The sequence below is a fragment of the Diceros bicornis genome, chromosome 39, assembly GCF_020826845.1.
Source record: "Diceros bicornis minor isolate mBicDic1 chromosome 39, mDicBic1.mat.cur, whole genome shotgun sequence".
In the NCBI taxonomy this organism is placed as follows: domain Eukaryota; kingdom Metazoa; phylum Chordata; class Mammalia; order Perissodactyla; family Rhinocerotidae; genus Diceros; species Diceros bicornis.
The window spans coordinates 24,525,714-24,551,572 of NC_080778.1; positions in this window are offsets into that span (position 1 = coordinate 24,525,714).

The window sequence follows — 25,859 nt, forward strand, 5'->3', positions numbered from 1 at the left end:
CAATTCCTAAAGATAGTAAACGACTCATCTGTGAACGGGCTTTTCAAATGCAAACCAATCAATCAGAGCCCACACCTCCTATCACTTCCTTTATTGGGGTCTCACACTCTGGACCACTATGCACCTGCTCTAATCACCCCAGGGCCAGATAGCAGCCCACCAGGGACAGCTCCTATGACCCGGAGCCTGCTGGAATTTTTCAAACTAGCCAACCCTAACTAATTTACCCTGCCTGCCGTTCCTTCCTGCAGAAACCACAATAAACGTCCCTACTCACATTTCCTCCCTTTCCCTCTGCCTCATGCAGACCTCCATGCTTCCCCACGGGGGCCCCCCATGGCTTGGCCTGCCTCCTCCTCTTGGGAACTGGGACTAACTATCTTTTCAATGACAATCATGGCCTGACCTGTTGACCTTACTGTACCTCAACTTTTCTATTAATACACTATATTTTAAAACACTGGTGGAAAAAGTCTGGAGGAAACCACAGAGAAGAAATACATCAGAAGTTACTGACATGGGAGGAGGGCTCTGAATTCTCGGACACTGAAGCTGGGGTTGAGCCAAGTTTACTTTAATCTCTGAGGGGCACGAAGGCCCCACACTTGCTTCAGAGGGATAGATCTGGGCTTTAACCTCAGCCTTACCCACCTCCCTTCTCCCCTCACCTGGTATGAATAAATCAACCCCTAACAGTTTTCTTTCATGACACCAGGGCTCCTCATATGTATGTGAGACTCATATAGTAGGGAGAGATCTTAAAAGTGCCTATTTTCAGCTTTGAACCAAAGCAAGAACCTCCAGTCCTACGGCCCTGGGCCAGTTTGATCTGAACTGAGTGGCAAGTAAAAAATAAAACATTTTTCTCTTTAGGGAAATTTGTCTTTTAGGTAACAAGGACACATGTCACAAAATAAACTTCATGCATGAGAGGAAGAGAAGAAACATGAAAAAAATAGTGTGAAAACATTCACCCTTTCATAAGCTCTCAACATCTAGATGAATGTTTAGGTTTTTAGAAATTCCCTTTATACACATCCTGCAATTTTTAAAAAATGTAAACATTAAGATTAAAGATTACGTGTATGGTAAACCCAGAGTCCTAAAATGACTTAGAAATACAGATGATTTAGAAGATGGATGCGTCTGATAGAAATTATTTTCAATTTCCATTTAAAAGAATGTATTAAAATTTAGAATAACTACAATTATACAAAATCTGTTCTTATTTCTGATCCATCACAAAATAAAAATAAGCAATTCAAAGACAAGTATAAAATTTGGCCTGTGAACTGGCAACCACTTTGACTGTATCTGAGGATGCAACACTCATTAATACACACACATACACACAAACACACACATATACACACACTCGTTTTTTTCTAACTTTGAAGGTGTGAGCAGATTCCTTGTGACCAAGACGTTAAGCATGTATGAAAACAGATTTGTGAAGAACTAAAAATAATTTTTAATTGTATTTAACTGTATATATATATACATATGTGTATATATATATATATACACATATATTCCTATTGTTCTTTATTGGAGTCAGTCTTTAATGGTAAGCCATTCTAACAAATGAAAATACTTTCAGTTACTTTTATTCAGTAAGCCAAAATTTGGGGGGACCATATTTGTATGCAAACAGTCTATGTAATTCAAGTAGTAAAAGTTAAAGGTTTTATAAGTACTTGACCTAATTTTCAACAAATGTATCCATATATGCCAATGGAAGGAGTCAGAGTGAATCAAGAACTCTAAGATTTTCATCTTCATGTTGTCAGCACTGGCACAGTGTCTGTCGTATTGTAGGTACTAAATAGATGTTTTTAATGAATGAACAAAGCAGAATTAGGAAGACAACTGTAATGACGGCCATTAAATGCTGAAGATCCTCCAGAGGTAAGCACTATACAAATTAACATAAATTTCTCTAAGTGTGGTATAATAGAGAAGATTATTGTTCAGAAAAATCCACCCAAACCCTATGGAATTCTGGTTGGTTTCTGTCTCTTGAAAGTCAAAGGAAATTATATGCAAAATACTGTACATTTCCAAGTATTATGCACCACGTTTTAGACTTTCTCTCTTTAAACACATTTTTTTTCTTTAAAAACTTAGCTTTAGGGGCTGGCCTGGTGGCATAGTGGTTAAGTTCGTGCACTCCACTTCTGCGGCCCGGGGTTCACAAGTTTGGATCCCGGGTGCAGACCCACACTACCCATCAAGCCATGCTGTGGCAGCAACCCACATATAAAATAGAGGAAGATCGGCACAGATGTTAGCTCAGGGACAATCTTCCTCACCAAAACAAACAAACAAACAAAAACTTAGCTTTACATGTGAGACAATGGCAGTAAAAGCTAAGACTTCTTAAAAAAAACAGAGAGTTATTTCAAAGGAATCTGGCACAAAAGTACAACTCATGGAAAACATTAGCAGATTACCAATATAAAACATTTAATTGAAAGGAAAACAGGCAGAAAAGCCAAAGTCTACGTCTTCATAAGGATGTATTTCCAAAGGTTCTGACCACTTTCAACCACAACGAACTGTTGAAGATTCTCTCCCAGCCAGATTCCATCTGGGATAACGGCGTTCTGCCTTCCTGAACTCCCTTTGTCATTCAACTATACAGATTCACCTCCTCTTCCTTTTTACAAGGACACATTAGTAGAAACGGCATACAAATTTTGTGAAGATTTTTAATTTTATGTGCATGGGGGCATTATAGAAAGGAAGTGAAAACCTAAAGAACAGTTAGATTTGGGGGCTTCTGTACCATTTTAACAAAGAGCAATGAATTATGGAGACATGAGTAGTCAAAAGAAAGGGGGTTTAGGCTTCTAGGGCCAATAAATTGTGGGAAAGTGCCTATGACATATGTGGGGAAAGCTAATGACGGAAGATAGAGTTATTTTCGTAAGGTTTGTTTATAGAGACTATTCTCAGTGCTGGCTCTCCATCTCTGGTGGTGAGGGTCTCTCTCTTCATCCTGGTGTGTGGGTTGGGGGAGCTTATGCCCTGCCTTTAGGAAGATGGGGGAGGGCAGAGAGTTCCTCTTGTGTCTGCTATTTCACAACTATCTTTAGCTCAAAATAATCAATACACAAAATTGGTATAATTTGGGTTGGCATATTCCAGACCCCTTCACACGAATGGGTGAATAGTCACATATCCTGGATGCGGGATGCTCAAAGTCATCTTCAGTTCTGTCTGAAATGTCTTTCAAGGTGCCCAGATAAAAGGCATCTTAAGAAACGTACTCAGGTAAAAGCAATATGTGGGGAAGAATCTGAAATAATGCAGGTAACGGCGAAGGCAGAGAGATTTTACCAAAAGGCCAAAATAACCAGGAAATGAAACACTTTTCACAAAGCCAGTTAGATCATCTTCACCTGATGACATTTTGTGGCTAATTTAAACCAGGTTTCCTTGCTAGATCCCTCCGGATAGTTCAATCTCGCTTTGGATTTTTTAGCCTCTAATGTTTTGCTTTATTTTTTTGTTGGTTTAATTGTGTGCTTGATTTTGTCTTTGTGTTTTGCTTGTTTGTACTTCTTAGCAATTTTAATTGCTAGATTAGATTTATGAGATTAAAAGGATGAGAAAGACAGCCTTGAAAAAAATATAAACAGAATGGAGGCAAAAGATGTTCTTTTTTCTTAATCATGAAAAATGAATGCCACTTATAGAAATCAACATAGTCAAAATAAATTACCAGCAGGTTAAAGAATGATTAGTGAATTCTGAGAGGTGCTACACAAGCAAAAATAACATTATGAACATAATAGATCCAGGCTAGTGTCAACTGCCAACCCACAGAATTAAGAACATAGCCTTTGTCTGAAAAAGTCTTCCTGGAGGTCATCCAAGAGAACCTTCTCAGTTTCCAGATGAGAACACTGCAGCTCAGAAGTGTTAAATGACTGGCCCAAGGCCATACATTAAATTTTGGCAGAGTTAGAACTAGAGAAAACAAAGGATACTGGTTCCAAATCTCCTGCCCTTTTTATTGAAACAGCATCTTTGATGATTGTAAAAAAAAAAAAAAAAAGAAGAAAATCTTTATTTTGTATTTAACTTTATATAAAAGAAAGGGCTGGGGCCAGCCCGGTGGTGTAAGCAGTTAAGTGCCCACGCTCCGCTTCGGTGGCCTGGGATATGCGGGTTCAGATCCCAGGCGCGCATCAACACACTGCTGGTCAAGCCATGCTGTGGCAGCATCCCATATAAAGTAGAGAAAGATGGGCACAGATGTTGGCTCAGGGCCAACCTTCCTCAGACAAAAAAAGGAGGAAGAGGATTGGCATTGGATGTTAGCTCCAAGTTAGACACATACTCATCCATTTATAAATTATATGTGCTATGAAAGGTGTCCACAGACAAGATCATGAGAGACCAGAGGGAAAGAAGAAGGCTTTATTGAAGAGTTATCATTTGAGTTAGAACTTGAGCTACTTGGTTTGGATGTGCCAATCTTCCACAGATGTTAGCTCAGGGACAGTTTTCCTCAAGGAAAAAGAGGAAGACTGGCAACATATGTTAGCTCACAAAAAGCTAACTGATCTTCCTCACAAAAAAAAAGAGGAGAATTGGCATTGGATGTTAGCTCAGGGCTGATCTTCCTCACAAAAAAAAAAAAAAGAAAGAAAAGGCTTTCCTCAAGACCCGGGATAAGTGAAGATGCTAAGAACCTACTCCAGGTAACTCTTAAATACTAAGATGTTGATTATATTGATTACATGGCTTGTAGATTTTCTAGACCACTTCCAACATTGATCCTTGCCATGTTCTTCTCCATACTGGGCCATATTTCCCATAGATTTCCGAGAACTATGAAATGAAAAAGATATAAATATACATTTTACTATGTACTTGTTAGCTGCTCCAATGAAAATCTTAAAGGAACTTTGAGTGTGCGGAGACAAATGGGATATTGCATATCTTAACTCTACCAACTTATTAAGACAGTTATTTAAGAATTAACTATAATTAATCTTCCTAATTCTGGTGTCAAAAAGTGAAGTTTTTGGTAATTCCCATAGTGGCTGAGGTCTGTCGAAAGGAGGATATGGAGAAACCATTAAGAAGGAGTTAAATCTAGCAGAGGCAAATTCAGCAGGCGAAACCCAGAAAATCGGACCCAACAGCCTAAATTGCCTGCTGAATGAGTCACAAGTGGTCCTGATTCCCTAATCTCCATCGGAGAGGCGACAGCAAGCTTGCTGCTTACAAACCCTTACAGACCGACCGCTCACCCCCGCCGGCTACTGGGAGGGAACAGTCAGTAAAAGAATGAGTCAGACTCTGCCTGGATGTGTGACTTTTCTGGAGTTTGCAACCCCATTTTCTCAACCGGGCTGCCAAACATTTATTTTCTCACTATGTTGGTGGAAATCGTGCTGCTTGCAGCTCACTAACGTTGGACAGAAAATGTTCATTGCTTCCTTGGAAAAAAACAAAATGACCAGCCATTAGAACTACCCAGAACCAATCAGGAAAGTGTGTAGGGAAAAGGCAGGCTATAAAGCTGTGGATCCAAGTGCAGGCACAAAGCACGCACTAGGCACTAAAATATAATAAATTGGGGGTTTTTTGCTGCCTTGTAAAAGGGATAGGTTTTAGTGCTGCTTAATGGCAGAAGCTGGCATGCCTCAACGACCCCAAACCTTACAGGACGTTGGCTATCAATCATGTCAAAAAGAAGGACTTTTTCTCTGACCAGCCCAGTGGCAACAGGTCCTCTGAAGCCTGGGCTGATATCGCTTCCTCCGAGAGCAATAGTAAACATCCAGCAGCCTGCATTCTCCCCCGTGGTCTCCCAGGAGGGTGGACCTTCACTATTTAATTTTTTCACCAAAATAATGATCACTATAGTCCCAGATAAAATGACATACATCACTTGAAAGCTCTGGGCATATTCACTTGTCTTTAGAATCATAAGGTTAAATGATATTGCAATTGTTGAACAATATTGTTACCACACAAAGGGCATGATCTGCTCACCATGAGACACCATTGGAGTAGGTCTCCAATCCAAAGTCTTCCACAATAAGCAAAGTGCAACAGCTGGCAAAGCAGCACGTGCATCATAATGACATTTTTACTTTTTTAAAGCCTGTGTCTGTACACAAAAACAAATTCTAGGTAGACCACAACAAAATATAGGTGGTAGGACGACCAAGATATCTATTTTCTTTTTTATGCCTTTTCTATATTACTTGGTTTTATATGGCATGAATGCATTATTTTTAGTAGTAATTTTTTATTTTTAGTAGTATTAAAAAAAAAAACCTTACTTTATAAATCCAAATTAGCACCCCCAAACAAATATTCTGTAATTCTCTTCTTTTTCTAACAAATGCTAACCAAATACTTAATCCTGGCATTTAAGGTGTTTCATACCTTGGCTCCAGATTATTTTTCCAGTTTTGTCTCTCACCATTTTCCTTCATACTCCTTCATATTGCAATTAAACCATGCTCTTTATTTCCCTCTCCGTGAGGAGATGAAATGGTCCCCCATCCCCATGACTCTTTGGCAAGACACCTCAATTCCCACAAAGGCACGCCAACTTTACTCTGTCTTGTGCCCTCTGTAATATTTTAATGAACTCCCAATCAAGAACTCAGTTTATGTGCACTTTAAGCACTCATGAGAAAAGATAGCCTCAAGCATCTGCTCTCTAACTTCTATAAAGAGCCCAAATAAGGAAAGTATTACCCTTCACTGTCATCACAGTCCTATCCATTAGGAGCCAGGGTGTGACCAGGTCCCTGTGAACAGCCTCTGTATTTAACTCAAAACAGCCCTGAGGCAGGACATTCGTAGGTCAAATTCCAGAACACATTAATAATAAGTGGATATTTTGCAAATATGTTGTGGAAAGACGGGAAAGAAGATTCACAGGGTAGCAACATCTACCCAAAACCCAATGTGATTGCCCTTTGGCTTTCTTCTTCCTCCCCTAAAAGCCTCTCCTCTGAAGACACCTCATCTGTCTTCCATCTGTTGCCCTCTGCTCCCTTTAAAAATCCTCTTGGGACAGCCCCGGTGGCCTAATGGTTAAGTTTGGTGCACTCCACTTCGGCGGCCCGAGTTCGGTTCCCAGGCGTGGACCTACACCACTTGTCTGTCAGTGATCATGTTGTTTTGGCAGTTCACACACAAAAAGAGGACGACTGGCAGTGGATTTTAGTCAGGGGAAATCTTCCTCAGCAAAAAATAATTACAAAAAAAAAAAAGATCCTCTTTATTTTCCTAAGAACTAAATTCAGCTCACACTCATTGTGCTTGCTCTACTCAGTAAATCAAATGTCTGGTACATAAGCCCACACCTTGGTGGTCTCAAGACCCCACCCCAAAGAGAATTATCAGCATATCCGTTAAAAACACAAGGCTCTTCCTAGAGGAAAATTCTACTGCTGAGAAAATATGGTTTCTCCACACTAGTATTCATCCTTCAAAGATCAATTTCAGTGCCATGTCCTTCAGGAAGCCTTCCCTGATTCCTCTAAATGGAAAGAATATCTCCCATCCAAACCCCTGTGTAGTGGATTGAATAATACATCCTGTAACATTATATTAAGAAGTTTTACTGTATAAACTACATTAAGGACTAGAGACGCCTATACCTGATTTGTCACTTCCCTAAATAATACTTTTAGTTCTCTCTTGCTATTGTACACGAAAATTCTTCACAAATAATGTAAGAACTTTCCAGGCAAAATTACACAGTAAGAGGTCATGGCCCCAAGAAATGATGAAAGTGAGTGCATTATGAGCCATAGACACTAAGATTCTTCCCTCCCTGTTCAATTCTTCAGATGTTATTATCTGTTAGATTTTAAACAGACAAGAGGCAATTTTGTCTCAATGCCATCCTTATCTTTGCTTTAAAATTTACAAGCGTGCTTGTCATTGCAAAATAGTGTAAAGCAATATGACGCTGTTTTGAAGAATGAGAATCCTAAAATTGTTTATACGATTTAAACAAGGTATTTCATCTGCAGTGATGTAATTCCATGCCAGAATTTTACCTACATACAGTTGGCTCCAGACACGAGTAATTGGAACGGGATATTCATGAGGCAGAACTGAGCTCAGAGCTCAGAGCAAGGGAATATTTTACTCTTCAAATTCACTGACAATAAATTGTCACATTTCTTAGTTTCTTGCCAGAAAAAAAATCCTAACAATAAACATTGCTATTACAAAATATTCCCAAGGAAGAGAAGATGGGAATCTATCCATATGGTAATAGAGCTGAGCATAGGAAAATTGCTGAGGGAAATTGCATCTGGATAAGCTGTCCCAGATGGTGCCTTATGATGAGCACTGGCCCTTCCTAGCCCAAACTTATGGTCACGGGGTCCTCCATCCCAGAAAGAGAATGTGTGTGGCTAACGGTGGTAGGAAGCTTGCAAAGCCATATGGGCCTCCTTTTCTGCTACTATCTCATGTACCTGACACTTCAATATTCTCCGTCACCTACCCTGACATGATCTACAATATCCAGGTAAGAGCTGATGGGAGTCAAAATGACTCCAGAAGCCTTCTAACTACAGTTATTGTGAGTTCCTCTTTACTCACACTTTGCAGAGTCCAGTGCAACAGAAAGCTCGTAAAGTGGTATATGCATTTATTGCTTTTGCCCCCAAATCACCCCCAATACCCTCAATCAGCTCTCTTGCTTATGATTCTGTGTGAGTGAGGAAATTTCATGCCTTCAAGTCAAATGTGCCCAGCAGAAGTCTGAGTAAAAACGGTGCGATAAAATTCGATTTCGACTTCTGTTTTCAACAATGTAACAGGTTATATAACGCAAATGACTTTTCTGATTAAGACAGATAAACCATTTTTTTAGGAATCGTTTTAAATGCACTGCTGAACTAACACACATGCACACACACAGACACACACACACACACACACAAAAGGAATCCAAAGAGCATAAAAATCAGGTGAAACAGGAACCCTGGGAGGTAAGTAATTACCAAGACTGGTTTTTGCCCCAAGGATTTCTGCTGAACTATGGAGAACTTGAGCTTCTGATTTGTTAGCTTCTCAGTACATGGGGACAATAAAAAAAGCCCAGGGCCTGCTGAAGATGGGAAACCTAGTAGGAGACCCTACATAATGTGGAATCCTAATGACACTAAAGGGGAAAATAAGGGGATTTGCCTGTCTCGGCTTGGATGAAGAGAAAAAAATCTACCCTGAAAACTTGAGATCTCAACCAGGTCTTCCAATGGGTTTTGGCCCAAATTCATTCTTTATGGTCCAAAAACCTTCAGTAAGAATTAAATTTAAAGTGATTTTGAGTTGGATATGTCACACAGAAGAGAATGGCATAAGTAAATGTAAGTCCTCTTGGGTAGTGTCAACTTCAACTGTGACCTAAGACTTGACCCAGATATAGACCAAGAAAATAAATAGTTCACAGTATAAAATCTGAAGATTCACAAGAATAAAGCACCATGAGCAATAAACCATAGAAACAGACTAAAAATCATGTCAGATATTAGAATAATCAAATAAATGATGCAAAATCATGATGTTAAATATGCTTAAATAAGTTTAAAAAATAAAAGAACTTGAAAGTATCAGCAAAGAGCAAGACATGATAGAGAATGACCAGATTTGATGAAGAACCAAATAAAACCATATTTAGATAATATATCTAAAATAAACAAAAAAAAATTAGATTTAGGTAAGCACCAAATAAGTGAAAATTTTCAAAACATTAAAAATTTAAAAGAGATTAAACAGCAGATGAGACACATGTTCACAGAGAATCAGAGAGCTAGAACACAGCTATGAAGAAATTAGATGCAAAATGTAATAAATACATTGAAAGACATGGAGAAAAGAGTGAGAAGGGCTATAATAATGCCCAAAGATTCAGAAAATGATAAAGAATTAAGAATAGACAATATTTGAAGATAAAAAAGCTGAGAACTTCTAAGAAGTATTGAAAGATCTTCAGATCCAGGAGCCCAATACATCTCAAATAGAATAAAACATAAATGAATTCAATTTTAGACACATAATAGTGAGGCTGCAGAATGACAAAGAAAAACAAAATATATTTAAAAGATTCCAAGGAGAAAAAGTAGATTACCTGCAAAGGGATGACAATGGGAATGGTTGCTGACTTCACATGGTAAAGAATAGAGACCAGAAGACATGTGGAAAAATAGACTGACAGAAAGTTACTGTCAACCTAGATTTCTATACCAGGCAAAACTGTCTTTCAAGAACAAATAGAAAACAAAGACATTTTCAGACAAGAGAAAAAGTTAAGTGAGTTTACCACCCAAAGATTCCTACTATATTGAATTCTAAAGAACGTATGTATCACACACAGAAGGAAAGCGATTCCAGGTGGCAGGTTCTTGACATGAAAAATGGAATAGTGTGCAAAGACATTGATAAATATGTGAGTAAAAAGTAAGCAACCATTGATTATATAAAACTATGAAATGAATGTCTAGTTTATGGTGAAATACAGGCAAAAACTGAAATATTCCCCAACAATAGTATATATTTCTACCCTGGTGTGGGCTATGGACTTGTTCCCTGACAGCTAATTCTTCTAGTTCATCAAATATGCCCCCAAAAATGTTGGCTAATTTGTATTTATCTGATTTTTGTGATTAAAGCAAAAAAAATTTTTGAAATATACTATATGTTAAAGACAGCACTGAGATGAATTTTCACCTAAACACTTAGAATATTTTACCTGTGATTCAAGAATTTATTCTGGCTCCTTTTCAAATTGAACCTTTATTCTTGTGCTCCTTCCCAACAGCAAGCTTAGTTAATTCACAAAAACACTAAAGGGACTAGTCTTGTATTGCTTAAATCAGGGCAGGGGGTAAAATGGCACTTGTGCTGCCCACCCTCCAACCCTTTGCCCAGGGTGGACCGTGCTGGTTAATCGTGGCACTCTTTGCTGAAGGACCCAGTTGTAGTCTCGCAATCTTCTCAAGTCTGCAGACAGCCACCACCAATCAATCAAAGCTAGCATTTAACATCCATCCTAATTACCTTTCCCAGCTTAAAGGCTGCCGACTTTATCCTACATAGAAAATTATCTGTGATAGCTACCTCTTTCTTTGGTTGTTGCAGAAAAAAAGACATTTTTTTTTGTCCTGGAAATATTCCTTCACCTCTTGTTGCTGGCAAAGGTTAAAAAAATTATATCAAGTAATAATAATACTGGCTTAGAAGTTCACACTGGCTTGGGCACAGACAGTCTGACTTTTAGGTACACACATTCTATATTTGCTTATACATAATTGTACAAGAATTATGTGTTTGCCACATAACGGAAGGGTCTCATGTCTGTATAGTACTTTATAGTTATCAAAGCACATTACCATAAGTCTTTTGTTCCAAATTCTAAAAAATGTATTGAGCAATGCCATGTGACAGGCACTGTGTCAGATGCTCGGGATACAAAAGTTCTTGCCCTCCTGAGTTTATAACTTAGTGGGGAAGACAAGCATATAAACAAATAATGGGCGCACAGGATGACACTTTCTATAATAAAAAATAAGAGCACAACAGCATGATGTAGTGATTAAAAGTGAGGACTTTGGAACCAGAAAAACTTGAGTTCCTGTCCCTACTCTATAATTTACCAGCTGCCTGAATAAGGCTCTGTATCAGTTAGGGTTCTCCAGGGAAACAGAACCAAAACAATCTGTATATATACTTCATGTACATAGAGATTTCAAGAAATTGGCTCATGTGATTGTGGGGACTGGCAAGTCTGAAATTGAAATTCTGGCAGGAGTTGAGGTCACAGTCTTGAGTCCAAAGGCAGTCTGGAGGCAGAATTCCTTCCTGACTGAGGGACTTCAGTCTTTTCTCTTAAGGCCTTCAACTGATTGGATGAGGCCCACCCACACATGGAGGATAATATGCTTTACTCAAAGTCTAATAGTTTATACATTAATCATATCAACTTAACACTATAGCCCAGTTAAATTGACACATAAAAATAACCATCATGGGCTCATTTTTTCATCAGTGAAATAACAATAATGAGAATAATGAAAAATAATACCTGCTTCATAAGATCCTGGTGAGGTTGTACTGGGATCTGTTCTATCAGTATTTAGCACAGTGTCTGTAAGAAAGTACATGCTAGGTATGGCCATGTTAGTATCACCCACGTTAGCTCATCTGCCACTCCTCTCCCAGGTAACCTCACACTAGCCACAGGGCAGAGGTCCCTAGGTTGCCTCACCTTTCCTCTCTTCTCGGCCTTTTGCACATGCAGCTTCCTCTGCCTGGAACACTTAAACCAGTCTTTGTGCATAAACTAACTCTAAATGTAAAATGCCCCATAAAATAGGTTGAACCAGGAAAAATCATGAATATTTGATCACCTTTGACATATAAAACTCAGCAATTTCATATGGTTCAATTTAATAAAACTAAGCTACTTTGTAGCACTATCAGTGTAATTTAAAAAGAAACCCCAGGCCAATATCTGAAAATAATTGAAAGTAAATGGGGGAATTAAATTTTTAATCCATAGATGAAATCTCTAAAATTCCTTTACTTTCTCTGTCTCTCAAAACACACACACCATACACACACAGATAGATAGTTGTGTTTGTGTGTGTGTATTGTCAGGGAGGAAGAATTTTCCTCTACCCTAGAAAGATTCTAATAAACAAATTGCCATGAGACAGATTAACAGGAGAAAATCAAATTTAATTTGTATGTACGGGAACCCCACATACATGAGAGAGGCAGAGACCTCACATACATGAGAGGTTCAGAGACAGCAAGGTAAAATGAGGTATATATGCCGTCCTGGCTAAGAAATGGGGAAAGAGGCCTGGAGATTCAGAGCGGAGGAGAGCAATTCACAGGACAATAAAAGAAAAGCAGATGTTTGGTAATTAGATGTTTGTCCTGCCATACAGACGGGTTATTCAGATAAAATTTATCTCTGGTGATAACTCTTCTTCTGGGAAAGAACCCCAATTTGGATTCTTTTAGGTAGTTAAGGTAGGGGCAGAAGTTTCTCTTAAGCTCACAGGGTCTTGAATGCACTTGGCTCAAAATAATCCATATTGCAGAGTGGCATATCTGGGGAGGCCTGGTCTGAACCCCTTGAGTGTGCATATTTTTGCATAGATAAAATATACATATGTATATCCATTTCTGTATGATACGGAACCCTAGGCCAGTAGCCCGCTCTGCTTCTCTAACCTAGCCTTGGCTTAGCTGTCTCATCTTTGTTTTTCCTCTCTTTCACCTTCTGGATTTATCCTTTTCTTTTCCCATAAGTAGTTCCCTGACCTTTCTGATGTAAACAACTCAAACTTGTGCTTACCTTACAAAGGGGCAACCTGACAAAGACACAGGCTCTGTAACGGAGGAAATTAATTAAGTTACACATTAACCTTGTTTTGCAGTCCTAGAGTTTTATGCATACATAATCTATTTCTGGAACCCATTACTTTTTTATCTGCTTACACTTTGTGTCTACGTGAAAGCCACTCTATTAAATGGAAAAAAAAAATCTTAAATCTTTACAAATTATGTTTTTGTCCCAGGACCATATTTTTAACAAACCATGCTTATTATAAATAGAACGTATAAAAGCATGCCAACAATCCCTGGGCCTCAAACTGTGCACTGGTGGAGATAACCTTCAACTGATAAATTGGAGAACACTCTCTTCGATTCCTCTGGGGGCTGTGGGTGTGACTACTACCAATGTATTTTAGCTTTTCCTCATTTCCTTGTGCAAAGCCAGAAGGTTCAAATTTGTTTCTGATAAGCAGAGATCTTGCAAAAGTTACTTGACGTTGATGTGATAGAATTTTCTGAGCTCAGAAGATGAATAGCCCTTCCAAATTACCTTGCTGGTCTCCCAACGGCTTTAAGGTTAATAAGGGACTATTTAGAAGGCAGAAGGTAGCTAGAGCTCTGGGAATTCTTCCTCTGTCATAGAGGAGGAGGAGAAGCTTACATCAATATAAGGTAATACTATACAGGAAATGAGAGTCAGCGCATTTGGTTACTGGAGATCAGCCTTTGGCATCAGGCTTTGTGAAGGCTCCCTGGAAAACGGAGAAGCAGACCGACTTGAAGTGCTCAGCTCATCTTATCAGATGGTATTCTCCTTGGAATGATCGTCACCTGTTTGCTGAAGAAAGCTGACTTTCCTCTCCTTAAAAATATATGCAACCATATCACGTTAACTGCTTATGTCTCTGATTTCCATTCCCTCTTTGAACATATTTGAGATTTTTAAAATTATTTTTATTGAGACTTTTTGTGTTTGTATTTAAATTTGTTGATAACAGTTGTTCAAGAAAGTCTGGTGGTGTGTATTTGCAAATATTTTACATAGTCGTGCAAAAAAAAACAAGACAGAAGACCTTTCGCTCATAGCAAATCATGTCGTGCCTGGGTTCTATTCTGTCTTCAATGACAGGATACATCCATAAGAAAACAGAAAATAAAAGTATAGCAAGTTTGACAGATTACCAGTGTGTATTTCACTACACACACAAGATGTTTCTAAATATGCAAGCATCATATCATTACCACAATGTTTCACTGAATCTTTACATTCAGAAATTACGTATTTTGAGAGTAATCTCTCAGTCCACTGTCTAGCAGGAGTCCATAGACCTGTGGGGGTGGAGAAAGTTTTCCTTGACCCTCTTAGGGTCGCTGGGTGGGCTCGAAAGCTAAATGGACAAAGATAGGTTAACAAGAGAAAAGCATACACATTTTATTGAACTTTTACGTGTACATGGGAGCCTTCACAAGAGGATGAAGACCCAAAGAAGTGACCAGAGCAGGAAGCGTTTACAGCTTTTATATGAAGATACAATAAATTTGTGAAGAATTGACAAGACAAAGGGGCTTGGGTTAGGGCTAGTAAAAGAGAAGTAACTAGAGCCTTAAAGGTTAGTTTAACAGTTTGTTTGTATGGATCTCGCAGCCCCAAATCCCCTGTCTCTGGTGATGGGCATGTCTTTCCTCCTCCTGACACAGGGGGGCACCTTTCCCAAGGGAGATATATCTCGGCTTTCAGGGAAGAAGGGCGAGGAGGGGGTGTCAGAGTGACGTTCCTGCTTCTACTGTTTTCTCAAACTTTTTCAGCTTAAGATAGTCTACATGTCAAGGTGCCATATTTCGGGTGGTATGTCCTGGACCCCGTCAGAGCCATTGGCTGAACCACAAGCGTAACTGCATGGCCACAGAAAGAAGTAGACAGAAGGTAACAGGAAACAGACAAAATACCAAGGTCACCTTTGCCAAAGTTGTGATTTTAATGTCATTAAAGAGAAATAACATATTAGGCTACATTATAGAATTTAGATTTAAATAAAAGATGAAACTTGGAGCTGGCCCGGTGGCATAGTGGTTGAGTGTGTGCGCCCCACTTCTCCCAATTCGGCGGCTCGGGGTTCGCAGGTTCGGATCCCGGGCGCAGACTTACGTATCGCTTATAAAGCCATGCTGTGGCAACATCCCATATAAAGTGGAGGAAGATGGGCACAGATGTTAGCCCAGGGCCAATCTTCCTTAGCAAAAAGAGGAGGATTGGCAACAGATGTTAGCTCAGGGTTAATCTTCCTCAAAACAACAAATAAATAAAAAAATAAGAGATGAAACTTGATAAAGTTCCCAACTACTAATATTGTAGGCATGGTGACAGCTTAAAATGGACTGTTTCCTAACAGGATCAGCCTTATGCAGAAGCAAGATCCTGCTGTGACCAGTCCTGGGGCTCCCTGGACCCCTCACCCCCACCCCTATACTATACTTTTATAAGGCTGGTGAGCTGGCATCTAAAGTTCCATCAATACAACTCTATTCCTCTTAAAATGGGTATACAAGAGGAAAGATAATATATCGTCAAATTTCTCCAGTGTCTATGCCTGTGAACCAGGAGTTCCTGAGAGCAAGGATGTTGTCTTTATTTTTAGAATCCGGAGGCAGGCAAAATATGAGGTAAAAAGAGATCAATACTCTTTGTAGAATATATAAATGAATCAGTCCCAATCAGTCCCAGTGAGAATTAAATTAACTCATTTCTGACAATCAGCAATCTATCTGGGAGCTGGTTGTGATGGAAAATAGAGAGGGGAGGTGGGCAGGCATTGCCTAGAGCCTAAGAAATTCTCAAAAATACCAAATTGAGTGGATGGTCCTGGGAAGCCAATACGCAATAGAGACAGAGGATTTGGAAAAAGAAACAAAGCCAGAGTTCATCCCAATGTCCATTTCTTGACTATGTGATTTGGGCCACGTCTCTTAGCTTTTTTTGGTCTCAGTTCTATTATCAAAATAACAAAGTTGTGACAATTAAAGATAGCACAAGCCTATATGCAGCTAATAAATAATGGATAGAGACTAAACTGTAAGAATTTTAAATGATTTATAAGAATTACTATAATTATATTCAAATCATGGGTGTCAAAGAAAATAATCACCTTCAGGAAAGAGGAATTTTTTTAAAACAATGGTAGAAGAGGGACATACACTCCTTCGTAATTTTGTCTGCGGATAGCCTCCCTTTCCACTGACACTCTCTCCCTGAAAAAGATGGTCTTTTAACAGGTAAATACCAAATCAGTAAAGTAAATTAATTGAGCCCAATTTCATAAGAAGCAATCCCTTCACCGCAATTAATCTGAGATTGATCTACACAATAATTACATTACGATGACATTATCCACTCTACTCTCTGTGGACACATAACCCAAACCCTCAGATGGACCATTCATAAAGCCAGGATCAGCCTTGCAATCTATGCAGCTGTGCCAAAAGGAGGAGGAAGAGGAGGAGGAGGGAGAGGTGAAGAAGAGGAAGAAGAATTAGCAGTAGTAATATGCTTGATCCAGTGGTCTCAACGAGAGGTTAAAAGGTCCCAGCCCTGAGCCACACAAGCCCCTGAAGTTGGAAGGGCAGTAGGAAGGCCACTTCTGGAGCATTCAAGTCCATTCGGCAGGTGCTTATCCACATCAAGTACTTGGACCAACAGGTACGAGATGCTGTGGACAGACCTTAGCCTTGGAAATCAGCCCAGAAGGCAACAGTGAGATCAGCAGTGTAATTCACCTAGGAAGGACAATTTGCCTCAGTTGTAACTCTCCTCTCAGTAAAATCATTTCTGATTGGGATGTATTCCACCAACTTAGAATCTTCTGATGCAATCCACGCTTTTCTAGGAACTGAAATCATCAGAGATGTCTCAAACATATGAGTCATAGGGCACTCATCGTATGATAAACTGGGTCTTGTTTCTCCAGTTAGTCAGGGGACATTCAAATCAACGTTCTAAATCCAGGGGGGACAAACTTTTTCTGTCAATGGCCAGGTAGCAAATATTTTAGGCTTTGCGAGTCATACAGACTCAACTCTCTGCCTTTGTAGCACAAAAGCAGCCCTTGGACAATATGTAAATAAAAGGGCAATGAATGCACCAAAAACAGGTGGAGGGCAGGACCACAGGCCACAGTGTACCAACCCCTGCAGAGTCCACACCAACATCTAAATCACACCATAAAAGTTAAATACCAATTTATCCGTCTCTCTGGTTGGAAACCATCAAACAACTGCGTGATTTTTCACCAGCTTCGAGTAACTTTAGTAATTTAGAGCTAAGACTACAGGAGGTGCTCACAGTAGATGATCCATAACTATTTGTTGAATGAATAAAGGGATGTATCAAAAGCACTTCAATCTATACCAATACTATATCTTCAAATGCTGCAATTTTTTAACACTTTCTGAAGCACATCTGCCACTGTCTTATGCTGAGGTTTCCTTTATTATTACCTTGTGTTGATTTTTTTTTCCAGTTTCCATTGTTACCATGAAACTAGCCTATTTAAGAAAGCATATGAAGTACATAATTGCTTATCCAAAAACCTTAAGGACAGATTTTTTGGGGAATTTGAAATTCTTCATATTTTACAAAGTTTGTTTAGTACACATACTGTATTATAAGTCCCCATTCCCCTCAAAGTCTGGGGCAGCACCATATAATCAAACATAGTATTTCTCCAGTGAAACACGAACATTTATATTAAGTGTGATAAATAAACATTATAATAACCCAACCATTCTCAAAGTACGATTTAGGGACCCCTGGGAATTCCCAAAACCTTTTCAGGGTGTCTATGAAATCAAAATTATTTTCATAAAAACATCAAGACATTTACCTTTTTCACTCTCATTCCCTTATGAATATGCAGTGAAGTTCTCAGGGGGTTAGATGACGTGTGATATTATGGTACACTGAATATAGAAGCAGATATGAGAATCTGACTATCTCTGTTAAGCGAGACTATAAAGAGATTTGCAAGAATATAAAACAATGGCACTCTTTTTCTTAAAATTTTGGTTTGGGAAAATATAGCTATTTTCATAAAATAGCATTTATGTTAACATGTAATGGACTTATTGTTATTTTCAATTAAATATAAATGAATATTTTTTTAACTTTCCATTTTAATTTCTAATATGGTAACTATGGATAGATACAACTCACATAAGTAAAAGACCTTTGAGGTCCACAATAATTTTTAAGATTGAAAGGAGGCCTGAAACTAAAATGTTTGATAACTGTTGAAAAAGGTTAATTTCAGTTCAGGTCAAATTTAGCTGCCTAATGAGTTCTGCAGAAACATTTGGTTTTCAGAGCATTTGTATGTCACAATTAGAGATGAGGAATTGGGTTTTTTAGGTGATCTGATATCAGCAAATTGCCTGACGTTTATTCTAAAGCAAATCTTGGTGTGTTGGGCTTAGAGGGCTTTCATAGATTGTAAATTTAAATGGCTGCAGGATCCAGGCAGATAAATGGATTGTGTAAACAAGGTAGGTGGGACTGAGATACCTGACCCCTGTGATGCCATACAGGGAAGAGAGCCTGGTTTTACCAAAGCTTTGGAAGTCAAGAGAAACTGGAAATCTAGTTTTTTTTTAACATAAAACCCCTCATTGCTTTTCCTATTTAACCACTTTTTTTAAAAAAACGATTGGGAGCTGGCCCTGTGGCGTAGTGGTTAAGTCCGGCATGATCCACTTTGGCGGCCCAGGTTTGCAGGTTCGGATCCTGGGCACAGACATACACCACCCATCAAGCCATGCTGTGGCAGTGTCCCACATACAAAGTAGAGGAAGACTGGTCCAGATGTTAGCTCTGAGCGAATCTTCCTCACCCCCCAAAACAGAGCACTTGACAAATCAAATCAGATATGACTGCTGGTTCTTGTTCACCTGATGCTCAGGCACTTATGTGGACTTAGCTGCACACAAAGCTACTGCCCACCCTTGAGAGATGTTGACTAATTGTCCTTTTCCCTCAAGGGCATGGACAAATGGAAGTCTTGGCCAGATTTGGGGAGCAAAAGGTATGGGGTAGCTCTACCACTGACTCTATTACTAATTCTTGCTCAGCTCTAAATCCTAATGTTTAAAAAACAGTCAGCTTTGTCAAATATTTTTAGTTGACCATTACGTTTCATTTTGAAATAATCACTTTGAGTTTTGTCTTCAAATATTGGTTACAGAGATAGAAGCCAATTGCTATACCTCCTGAACATTAATGTTATCAATTGCTAAAATTTGATTTTAGTAATACAATTCAGAAAATATTTCACTATAAATATTTTGAAGAACACAGGTCAGGAGATGACAATAATTGAGCGGGTATATTGTTGTGGTTGTTCTTTTCCCAGTTCCTTTCAGACGGATAAATACTGTTAAGTCTGTTATAAATAAGGTATTCGTCAAAAATAATGCATCTTGCCTCTCTAGCCACCTGCCTTTTTAGAAATTGAACCATTTACTATTTTTTCTGATTATTGAAAAATGCATGTTCATTGTGGAAATTTTAGAAAATATAGAACACTATAAACAGTACAATAAAAGTCATCAGGGATCTCACCATCTAGAGTTAACAAGAATTAATGTTTGTAGATGTAGATACAGGTATAGATGGATATATTTACATGCATATCCATAAAAATATTTGTGTGTGTGCGTATTCTCCAAATACATACATATGTAGATATACAAACAACAAAATTAGAGTAATATTCTATATTCAGTTTTGTCTCCTGCCTTATTTTATTAATGATCACTTTTGCAGATTTGATTTTGAAGTGGTTTTCTCATTTTACCAGCATACAGCACGGGAACAAAGCAGGGGGAGATTGCAGCAGAGCACTGCCCAAGTCAGGACACTCAAATGGTCACTATTGTTATAAATGATGGCCATGAGTCAGGCTGGCCCTAATAACTGACCTGTCTGTTTTTTCTCCCACTGCCTAACTCACATATCTTCTCTTATTTCTATAATAACTGTCAGGTTACTGAATGCATGTGAACTGCTTCCCAGCACTGGGACCATTTATGAGGACAATGATTACCAAGGGACTAAAGTCTCTATGCCACACAGCATCCCTAGTTTTTCTGTACACAGAAAGCTGGTTGTTATTTACATGCAGCAAATTCTACTAGAGTCTGAAATTATGCAGTTCTCCAGGAGCTTTTGATATAGGTGGGGAGATATAACACAAATACGAAAGAAAGATGAATATCAGCAATGAATATCATGCTAATTTAGTGAGTTAAATAAATTACTGGAGTAGCAAGTATAAAATAATAAGTCCACAAACTCGGGTATATGAGAAACAGCACACCTTTCTTTTCTAGATCAACCTAATTCTGGCCCAGATTGAAAAGAAACTCAACTTGAGTCAATACCAAGGGCTCCCCACCCTGAATCGATGCAGCATCCAGGTCTTGGGAGGCCACCAGTCACCTTGGCCACATTAGTTATTCTGCGACACCATTGTCCAGTCTGCATGATCCCTTCAGGTCCAGAGACTCTGCAACTTTGAAGGTCCGCTTAGGGCTTGACAGTTTTTGGAGAGGCTGAGTTCTGGTGTCTGGGGTTCTGTCTTCTTTGTCATAGCCCACAGCAAACCCCTGTCGGTGTGCCCCCACCCTGGGATGTTGCCTTGGAATTGCTTCCCAGTCTCCACTATCTTGTGAGCCTCATAGATCTCTCTCTCCTGTCCCAGTTCAGAGGACACTCTTCACTCTCTCTAGCTTCCTCTCAAAGCCCTTCCCCTCTCTCTCCTGCTGCTCCAGGGTACTAACGTAATCAACTCAATGGATTAAATTTCTACAAAACACAAGAAAAGCTGTTGACTTCAGACTTCTCCTACTTTCTCCTTTGGCAAAATTCCCGAGGGTCTGGCTACCAGCTTGAAATGAAGAAAGAGCAAAATATAACAGGAAACCATGCCAGCAAATATTTCTGTAAGAGTTTAGAAGTGGGAGAAATCATTGAGCTTTGAAGTTATATAGCAGGGTTCCTGGAAGAAATAGCCCTAAATCTGAGACATGATGGATGGATTGGTCTTGAACAAGTAAAGATGAGTCAGGACCTTCCTAGTAAATGGAACTGCAGTGAGTAAGGAGGTGGAGAGAGAATAGTCATATTCTATTCAGGAACTGCAAAGACTAGTTAGTTGGGAGCATAGAGCAGGGAAAAACATGTTTGGAGACGCAGTGGTCAGTTGTGGAAGGCACTGAATGCCAGATTAATGCTATTTTACTTGTTTTGAAGACAACAGAAAGCTTTAAAGACATTTTTGAGGAGCATGACATGGAAAATCACGATGAGATAGAGAATTATGGGCAAAACCATCTTAGGATGATTGTTGGAGAAGGTTCTCTGAGGAGGTGTGTCTTGGGGTTGCACCATAGAGGGTGAAATCAAACTCCACTCAAAATTGGTTTTAATGTGGAGACTGATGAAGCTACACAGCACTAAGAGTGTATGTAAAGGTTTATTACTCACATAATGAGGCTTTCTGGGGAGAGCAAGGTAGACATCCAAGCCATTTCTAAGTGGCTTGAGCAAAGGGAGGAGAACTGTGTGGCTTTGTTCTTTAATGTGGTTAGGGGATGAGGCCAGGGTGAGGGTTCCATGTGTGAATTGGGGCTTGTGTGGCTTGAACTTCCCACCTGTACTTGTGCCAAGGAAGTGAGTGTGTGGGCTTTCTTATTGGTTTGCCCAGAGGAGCAGGGCTTGAGGTTGTCTATGTTTAAGCATCAAAAATGGAGTCAGACTCTTTGTCACAAGGTGACATTTCAGCTGAGACTGAAGGATGGAAGAGCCAAGGGAAAATCTGGAGGAAGAACAACCCAGACAGAGGAAATGCATGTAAACCCCAAAGTCCTGAAAGGCCTCGAACGTTTGAGGACCAGAAGGAGGCCATTGTGCTTGAAACATGGTGAACAAAGGAAGATAAGAGGCCAAAAGAGGCCAGATCATGCAGGGCCTACTAAGCCATGGCCATGAGTTTGGATTTGATAGCAAGAGCAATGGGAAGCCATTAAAAGATGGTAGCTTTGAGAAGTGAAATCAGAATTTTATTGCAAGCTTGACAAAACCTGATATCTGGATATGGTGAAAGAGGAAAAACAGACAAGTCAATGGAACATCTCTAACATTATTTTATTCATTTAGACATTGTGTACCCAAATAAACCTAACCCTCTTGCACCAAAGGGTTTAGCCTAAAGTTTAGGACTGGCTTTGGACTCCTGTAAAAATCTCTCCACCAGCCCCTTACCTCACCATTGTGAGAAGAATACTCTATGGATGCTGAATAAATAATTAAACATGAATATAGAAGATAAGAAAAAAATAGGAGATATAGAAAAGTAACAAACACTTAACTATCCTTCTTTAATGTTGTTGAAAAGATGTACAGCGAGTTTCAGTTCTGCTTCATCAATGTTTCATTCCTCCCCTGGTTACACTCCTTAGCCCCAATCTATGAAGTGTCTCTTGGAGAATAATGACTGGAAGCCAAGGAGGTTTCTGAAGCTGGAAGACCATCAACATGCCCCTGCTAGATGAAATCATGTACCGTTGCTTCTTTCATAGGAATCCCTGCAACAAACCTCACATCATTTACTTTTAGCTAATACGGTTAGCCTTTAGTGATAGATGGCAAATAGTTGCGCATTTGTTTTCAGATGCAATTGTTGTTCAAAACCACTATCCGTCTAATAAGAATGTAGTGTCATATTTTCCTGTTCATTTAATTTCCCATTTGGATAAAACATTTATGACCAGAATGATTTCTAGAAACTTCAAAGTGATTGCACTACACGTTCCTTATTATCACAACATTGCCTGTGCACTTGTGACTTAGGCAAAGCAACAGAAGTCACGGAACATCAGCGTTACGTTCATCCATTTGTACCTGGAAATGGGCAGATCCCACCTCCGTGATGGGATACACCCCTCCAACATGTGTCCCCTGGGAATCTTGAAAATTCTGCCTTTGAAGGCAATTAATCTATTTAAGAAATATACTGTGACTTGGACTTTACAAACTTATTTTTCCTGATTATGTCTAATTTTATATCTTTTTTTTTTTTTGTGAAGAAGATCATCCCTGAGCTAACATCCATGCTAATCCTCCTCTTTGTTTTTTGCTGAGGAAGACCAGCTCTGAGCTAACATCTATGGCCGATCCTCCTCCTTTTTTTTCCCCCAAATCCCCAGTAGATAGTTGTATGTCATAGTTGCACGCCCTTCTAGTTGCTGCATGTGAGACGCGGCCTCAGCATGGCCGGAGAGGTGGTGCGTCGGTGCGCACCCGGGATCTGAACCTGGGCCACCAGTAGCGGAGCGCACGCACTTAACCGCTAAGCCATGGAGCCGGCCCCTAGTTGTATATCTTAAATTTATCCTTAATACTATACTATTTTGGAATTTCTATGCTACTAAAATAAAACTAGGTCAGTACCAAATCAGCATCATTTTATGCCCAGCTCCCTTCTGTTGTTATTACCCCAAATCTCTTTTGAGCTGCATTTCAAAGTTGTCAGACATTAAGAAATATCATGACAAATTGACATGTCTTATGTGATGTTTTATATTTGACTTAGCAAAGGAATTTAAGACGTAAAGGGTCCCAGGGTTACTACTTAGAGCAAGCAGATACCTATGGAATGTGACTTTGGAGGCGACAAGAGGTATCTCTCCTCTCGCTGGTCACAATGATTTACGTTTCCATCTAGCAGTCAGGGCCTGAACTAGGATGTGGTGGAACAGGCTCCTAAGGCACCAAGTCTAGGGAGGCCCGCACTCTCAGAGTTGTGCAAGTGCCCCCTTAAGTTTTGTATCCTAGGCACCTCACTTCCCTCACCTCATCCAAGCCCTGGCAGCAGTTCATTTGGAACAAAGCTCAGAAGGACCCCATTAACATGCAAATACACACTCTGAATAGGATAACACAGGAAATCATTAGCAACCACCCAATGGAACTACCTTATCAGATTAGAACCAACACCACCAAAAGGGTTCATAGGGAATGGGACACTGAACAGGTAAGTTTTGAGGAACAGAAGGCATTTGACAAGGTTTGAAGCCTGTGTATTGCCCAAGACACAGCATGTGACTGAGAAATCACAGTGAACGGGGTTGGGGGGGGGTGCAGCCCCAGGAAGGAGGAAATCAGCAAATCTCTGAAAAGGACACGACGGTCCTGCAAAACATCGTTTTGCGTGTGTGTGTGTGTGTGTATATACATATACACACACACACACACATACACATATATATGTATATACATGTTACTATGTTATAACTAATGTTATGCACATATTACTACTCATATATAACATATAAAATATATAATAATACACATACATATATACACATGCATATATATGTATATACACACACACACAGGGTGTGTGTGCATATGTGAGTGTGTGTATTTGAGGGTGGCGGGTGAGAAGTCTTGCAGAGGTCACTGAGGTAACCAACAACATCAGAGCCAGGGCTTGCATTCATGTGGAAGGTGACCCAGCTAACCTATAGCTCTTTAAATTTGCCTGAAGCTTATTTCTGTTTGTGCCAAAGGAAGAGCTGTGCCACCACTGCTACTGTAATATAGGCCTCAGGCATCTTTCAGCCTTGTCCTCTGATCGGGCATCTCTGTCTTCATCCCTGATGATGATGGCATTAGAACGCCACACCAAGGCAGCTTACAGGAGACTCATGCCCTTCTTCCATCTCTGAATGCTCTGAACTTTGATTTCTCCATTTGTTCTCAAGCTTCCTGTCTGCCTCAGTCTCATCTTCCAGCCCTGGTCCTCCAGCACATCTGACTAATGGATTGCCTTCTCTCTCTCTCTCTCTTTCTCTCTCTCTCTCACTTTGGCATCCTCAGACTGGCCACCCTTCCTAGTGGAATGGCCATTTTATGATCCCATGGTTTTTGAATTTAGCTTCTGTTTGGCTCTGCCCCCAAAGTGTCCCATTCCTAACACATGGCACTAACAACTGGTGCTCATGGCAACGCAACTTTCTGTGGTGCAAATGAAAAATCACAGCAGGGCCACCAAGCAGCTGTAGCCTCCTTGTGAGCTCAGATGAGGTGGCTGTTTATGAAGCAGTGGGGAGGAAATGCCTAGGTAAAAAAATAAAGCAACATGAACAAAACTTGAGATTCAAATTGGGACTCCTGGAAAATCGTGATCTTAAAACATGCACCTGCTCCCTTGCCCTCACAGCTCCAACCCCTTTCCCAAGCAAGGCAGCTGTCAGAGCCTAGATCAAGAGAGGCTGAAAAAGACTAGGTTTGCTCTCTGGGCCTAACAGAAGCCCAGGGACCCAGGAAGGAAAGTCCCGGGGTGTTGATAAGAGCATTGTCTTTCCTGGAAAGAGGTTGGCCCTCTGAAATCCACGTAATCCTACAAGAAGGGTCGGTGTCAACCTGCCTGAATGGTCCTGGGTTGGCTTTCCATCTT